At 46.3% G+C, this 6,265-nt stretch overlaps 1 long non-coding RNA gene across 1 annotated transcript; it reads right to left on the bottom strand.

Annotated features, from left to right (window-relative positions):
• Positions 1–1,539: 1,539 nt before the first annotated feature.
• LOC134499334 (uncharacterized) lies at positions 1,540–4,849 on the bottom strand. Its single transcript, XR_010068116.1, has 3 exons — positions 4,677–4,849; positions 3,040–3,105; positions 1,540–1,603 (listed from the first exon to the last, which is right to left on the bottom strand). It is a non-coding gene; the product is annotated as an uncharacterized LOC134499334 (long non-coding RNA).
• Between the last annotated feature and the right edge of the window lie 1,416 nt (positions 4,850–6,265).

Below are 6,265 nucleotides of genomic sequence, written 5' to 3'. Positions count from 1 at the left end.
AAGTTGGCCAATACTCTTAAGTTCAGCAAAGGGGGAAGTTACATCTCAGCAGAGTACCTGACAGAGGCTTTAAAGGAATTCAAAACTTACATTGGGCCCTTTGAGTTTTGGATATTTTTCATTCATGAGTACAATTTTGATTGCGGATGTACCCTCTTCCTATTAGGAAAAAAAAAAAAGACCTATGACATGCTTATATTATCAGCTTTTTAAATATCCCTGCAACAGAGATTGTAATTATGTGTTTCATTATCTAAAAACATAGGAAAAAACTCTGCATGAACTTTCCCTGAAAACTTTTTCTGAAATGTATGTGGGAGGAAGACAAGAAGTGTACAAATTTAGGGAGAATGCAAAAGCAGGAGGACCAAAAGAACCCCAAAAGCAACTTAGGGGCCCAACAGTCCTTTCCCACTCAGGGTCCCCAGAAACTAGGGAGCCCCAACACCCTTTTTCTCCTCCATGAAATTCTCTAATTGCCTTTTAAAACTGTCCAACCTGATGATAAATCTTTACATCTGTAGGCTTAAAACAATCTGCAGCTGTGAAATAATATTTCAGTTTCCCTGTACAGCATCTTCCAACATTAATTCAAATTCTCTACTTCTCCTTATGTTGAGGGGCATCCACTGGGGGGAGGGGGAGTCAAAAAAGTCAAGATGGCAGCCACGACTCTGCAAATGAAGCCCTAACTTTTTAAGGTGTGTTGCATGCATGACACCTGTAAAAAAGGGGCGAGGCTTTGATTCCCCAGCCATGGCTGCCATCTTGACTTTCTCGACCCTCCCACCCCCTAACCCTGAAAGCACGGCTAAAAATCCCCTTGCCCGCTGAAGGCCCATCCACCTCTTTATCAGGGTTCGTGCTTTGGATGTATTTAACGAAGCCTCCAATGTTCAGCCATTCAGCTGTCCAAACTGCAGGTCTGATATTTCATGGCACAGTTCCTTTGTAGCGGTCTGGACTGGAGGCGATTAACCCCAGGTCCCAGCCTTTTAAAGCTCTGACGAGTAAGATTTATGAAGAAGAAAGTTAAAGCAGCAATGGAAGGATTCTCCTGTCAGCCTTACCAGGAAACATGACCAGATAAGCACGGAACCAAGATAAATCACTTTTCTGTTGAGTGCCCTGGCCAAATATCAGGGGATTTCTTCTGACCAGTCATGGCCCTGCCTTCCCTTGATAGGAAACCTCGTTTCTTTTCTCTGGGAATTTTGTCTATCCGTGGCTCCTGCTTCGGGTGTCTGTTCGTCACCCCTGGCTCTGCACCAGAGGACAGCTTTCTGGGTGGAAGAGTCAATGCCTCATGAGGTCCAAGGGCCAGTCCTGGGGGGCCTCTATCCCTTCACCTGCAGCATCCAGATTCATCTGCCTTTCCTGATAGTAGCAACAGCTGTGACATCTTATTAAGGCCTTGTAAATGATAATGTTTACAAACCATGTAAAGGCAGCCCTTTAAGTAGCAGAAAACATCCCAAGCAACATCCTTTGCAGCAAGGAACAATCTCATTTTCACAATATTTATTGACCAATAACTTACAGTTATGGTTTTAGGCTGTAGGTGGTCAGGAAATAAATACTGATTGTGAAATCTTTGCATCCACTGTTGAGAAGAAAAAGAGAGAATTACGAAGGCTTCGTATTCGATGAATAGCTTATCAGCAGCAGCAGCAGCAGCATCACCCCTCTGCCCATGGCTTCATTTGTAACCATACAATATTTGTTAGACTTTTTATAAACGAGTATTAGCATTTTGTACAATTGTACATTGCATGTTATTTTCAAGTTAATTTTCCCCCTCGCAAGTAGTTCATCTGTCGAGGGCAACAGATACTGTTCCGTGCAGCCCACGCCTCCCTAGAACGTCTTCCTTGTCTGAGTTACTATCGGTCGTGGGTGCCTTCGCGTTCGCTCACACACATCTGAATGTGGCCATGCCGGATACTTTATCGCTCAGACCATTCACGATGTCCTTAGCCTGGTGCATGAAATATCCATAGCGTTGGTGGTGGGGACATTTCTCAGCCGCTTCCTGGGAGCCTGCGAGTCGTTCGGATCAGTTCCGCAGTTGCAGCACAGATTAGCTACTGTGTCATGTTCCCCGTTGCAAGGCATAAGTGCATCACAACGGGGAACATGCCCATCAGGAAAAGAGGAAGGGATAACCATTATCCTTTAAACACACACATCATCCCTTAAGCACCCAAACTCCTAAAACAATCACAGGTCAATAGAAGCGCACCTCGGACAGGACATGGAAACCATTAACAGATCGGGGGAACTCCCACACATTACCCCGGGGGACGCACCTGCACCGGACGAAGGCAAAGAGACAAAGGAAACCATCGGAGATCACCCGAATCACCCATCGTCAGACCCATACCAATTCAAATCACCCATCCGGACCCGGCTTGGGGAACAATGGGGGGTGGAGGACAAGGTCCGCCACCAGGGTATAAACGGGGTACCCTGCTACCACGCCCGCATTCCCGTCTTTTTCTCCGTATGCATTCTGCTTCAATAAACCCGGAAATCCTTCGACCCTCTACGTGAGTCCGCGTCTTATTCGAAGTAAGGCTACCCTGACATACTGTCATTGCCAAACGTCTGGCCTATTTCCAAATGTTAGAGGTTGACCAAGGATCCAGCAGACCAGGCCAAACACACCCTATAACAGACAGTCAGAAGAAGTCTGCTGCAAAGTGCTTCCCACTGCTACCAGGCCGCCCCATCCGCATCAGGGTCCAAGGTGAAAAAGTAGACGAGGATTTCCTTGGACCATGAGTTGCTGAGCTGCTGCTGAGCAGAAGTATCAGGAGAGGGTTGCCCTCAGCCTATGAAGCTCACCAGAAGCCTCCTCAGCCATCCCAAGCAAGGAGAACGTTAGGCAGGCAGGAAAGGAGGTTAACTGACACTCAACCCATGATGCTATTTCCGTGCCAACACCACTGCCCAAGTGGAGTTTGCTCCTGGCATGGCAGATCTGGTGGACATAAATTCACTCCTCCCACCTCACCCAGTTTTATTGGATTCGCTTACGTGAAGTTGTCTCTCTTTTCTTCCTTGTTTCAGAAAGATGCTTTGGAGCCACATTCCTTCTATATTCTAATAAAGGAAGAAAGAGAACCAGTCTTTTGGGGGGGGGACTTGTGAAAGGTTGCTGACTTGAAGATTGTACAAAACAGAATGTGGGACATCGGAGTAGTGTCAGAGGCCTCACGTACAGTTACAAATGGCCGCAGGACAGATCAAGAATCACATCTTGCAGATACAGAGCTCACTTTCATGACCAGCCCCTTCCCCTCCCCTTCTAACAGGGAAACTTACAGTCTGAAGTCTGAGGTTCTTACAGATGGATGAGCGCTTGGAGGCTCATGCTCCCTTTTTAATCTTTTCTATCCCACGGTCGTTCTAATACATTTGTTTAAAAAAGAAACTAAAAATGAAGCTTCTCAACCTCACGAAAAAGCTTTAAAAATCCCCTTCCTTGAGCTAGAGAGCGGTTTTCTAGCTGGTCAATGAGAGGGATTAAAACCAGCAGTTCGCCTGCCATTCCCCTACTTCTCATGGAGTCATTTTGGGGCAAGAAAAATAAAAAAATAAAAAAACCAAAAACCAGTCACCGACTAGCCTTTCTATTGGAGGAATGGAAAGCCACCCCAACAGGATGGCCAAGAGGGCTTCTGGGAAAGGCAGGGGAAGATCTCAAGTCCAGGATGAGTTGAGAGCTGCAACTGATGGAAAACATCCCACCTCACAGCCTCCCCAGTATCTGCTCTAGGGCTGGAGGTGAGCCACCCACGAATCTTCTGAGCTTTTCATGCTATGGTGTGACTGAAGTTCCACCAGGTGGAACTTCAATCACACCACCATGGCTGCCACCTTGACTTTCTTGACCACATCCTGCAGACACTCCTGCCCCAGAAAAGCCCAGTTTCTGAGTTTGAAAGCAAAGCTCGTCTCCATTTAATGTACTCAGGAAGCAGGTCTCTGCTTCCCCTATTTTCTAAAGTAGGGGCAAAACTGTGCTTCCATAAATACTTATTTAAGGGGCCAGTTGCCAACCAGCTGTTCTCCTTTTGGCTTTCATTTGGCAGATTTCTGCCTTAGGACCTGAGCATCATAAAGGAAGTGAGTTATTTAGGACAAAAGCAAATGGATCCCCGTTTCTCCCCCACCCCCCAGACTGTCCCTCGGAACAATGCTGTGCTGCTGGGAAGAAAGTGGCCCGGATTACCCAGAAACCCCCCAGGGTGTGACTTACTGTGGCACAGAGGAGACCACAGAACGAAAATGGCTGATGGAAATTACTGCCAACATTCAAACTAGAGCAAAATTAAGAAGACCCTTAGAATTAAGATCTACATAAAAATTATCATATTAACCTAAAATGAATCTATTCAAGCAAGTCTTTATATCTGTCTCTCTGTCTGTCTGTCTGTCTGTCTGTCTTCCTATCTCTACCCCATATCAAGGACATGAAATTTCCTCTGTAAATTCAGCACAGCATAATTTGGACTGGGAAATTTTTGGTGCAAGCAGAAAACATCCAGTTCAAAATAGGTTATGCAAATTTAGCCTAATTTATATAAATAAATTGTCTGGATAATCTTCCAGCTGTTTTTGGAGGGCGGGGGGAGGGAATCATACCCTTGCCACACATCTTAATGTCTAACCTCTTCAATTCCACAGTCACATTCTTCATTGTCACCATCAATAACACCATTTCCACACTCCTTCATGTTAAATATGTGGGCAGGTTTGTTCAGCAAACATGTTTTTTCAGGTTTTCTGATCATATTTAAATATTCCAGCTTGCTGCAATTACTTAGTCTTGAACAGTTCCTGTAACACAATAAATGATTACCCCATGAACGGTCATTATTTATAACTTCCTTGTAGCAGCCATTTATACCTTGCCTTCTGGGTTACGAATTCTTTTTAGATAGCCTGAAACAAATATAAGGAGGTATGAAATAATTTCTTGATTTTTATATCCTTATTACTGACCAGATGAGGCTTAAACTAAGATTTGGGTCTAGGCCCGTGCACATGTGTGTTTGAAAGAGAGATGATTTCCTGTAGCTGCTGCTCAACAACCGACCTGCAGGTTCAAGAAGAGCACAGCCTTAACTTCTGAACCACAGAATACCTGTGATTTAATTATACACAGGAGCTTTGCTTGCAGAAGGCCACGGTTTTAATCTTAGCATCTCCCATCAGAGCTGAAAAGACTGCACTCTGAAACACTGAAAGTTGGCCACCGGTTGGGTAGGCAAACCTTCTCCAACCTGAAACCTCTTTGACTCTCGTAGGATGCAGTGATCTGGGTGCTGGGCTTGGCTGATCCTTCTAGTGTAGTTCCTGTAAATTAATCTCCCTTCTGCTGTAGTTATCAGACCTGCTTTAATCATCCTTGCTCAGGTCAGATTCCTGCTCCCAGGAACGATCACATGCACACCCAAAATGCTTCTACCACCAATGCTAGCTCCCCACAGAAGTGCATAGGGCAGGGTTCCTCAACCTTGGCAACTCTAAGCTGCGCGGACTTCAATTCCCAGAATTCCCCAGCCAGCTGGCTAGGGAATTCTGGGAGTTGAAGTCCGCGCAGCTTAGAGTTGCCAAGGCTGAGGAACCCTGGCATAGGGGAACCCTGTGGCCAGCTTATCTCAGGCAGCAACAGCCCCGCTGACCATGATCTTCCTGGCCGCTGTGGAAAGGCCTGGCCCCAGGGCAATGGGAGGGAGAGCCCAGGTGGGCTGCTCACCTGGAGATGTGCCTTCCCCGGCTGCAGGTGAGAACAGTCGTGGGTACAGCTGGATAAGGCTTTTGCCTGTCAGGCCAGCTCTGAGAATTGCAAATTATCTTCTGAGCCACATGGTCTAATTTGGATAACAGCCCTGGCTGGTACCCAATCCTGGCAGTTGAGGGTGACTGTTATCTGAAGGAGCAGGGATCTTAAGCGCTGGCCCGTGAACCCTGTGGCTCCTGGTATGCCAGGGCTGGAGGTGGGTGAAGAAGGGGCAGGGCCTGGGTTTTATCTACATAACAACCCTTCACCCCAAAGGAGGGGTTCTTTCCTTTAATTAACAATCAACCCCCCCCCATTCCTGTGACCCCCTCATTAAATAAAAACAGGGGGAAATATCCTAAGCCCATGGAGAAAAATAAGCTCAGATTTTAGGAGCACCAACTTGGGTTAGTAGATCTTGCTTTAGGGGAAACATGAACCCACAGAGGTCCAAGAGAGAAAAGTAGAAACTAA

Source organism: Candoia aspera, chromosome 5, assembly GCF_035149785.1.
Source record: "Candoia aspera isolate rCanAsp1 chromosome 5, rCanAsp1.hap2, whole genome shotgun sequence".
Lineage (NCBI taxonomy): Eukaryota > Metazoa > Chordata > Lepidosauria > Squamata > Boidae > Candoia > Candoia aspera.
This window is presented reverse-complemented; position numbering and strand designations above follow the sequence as displayed.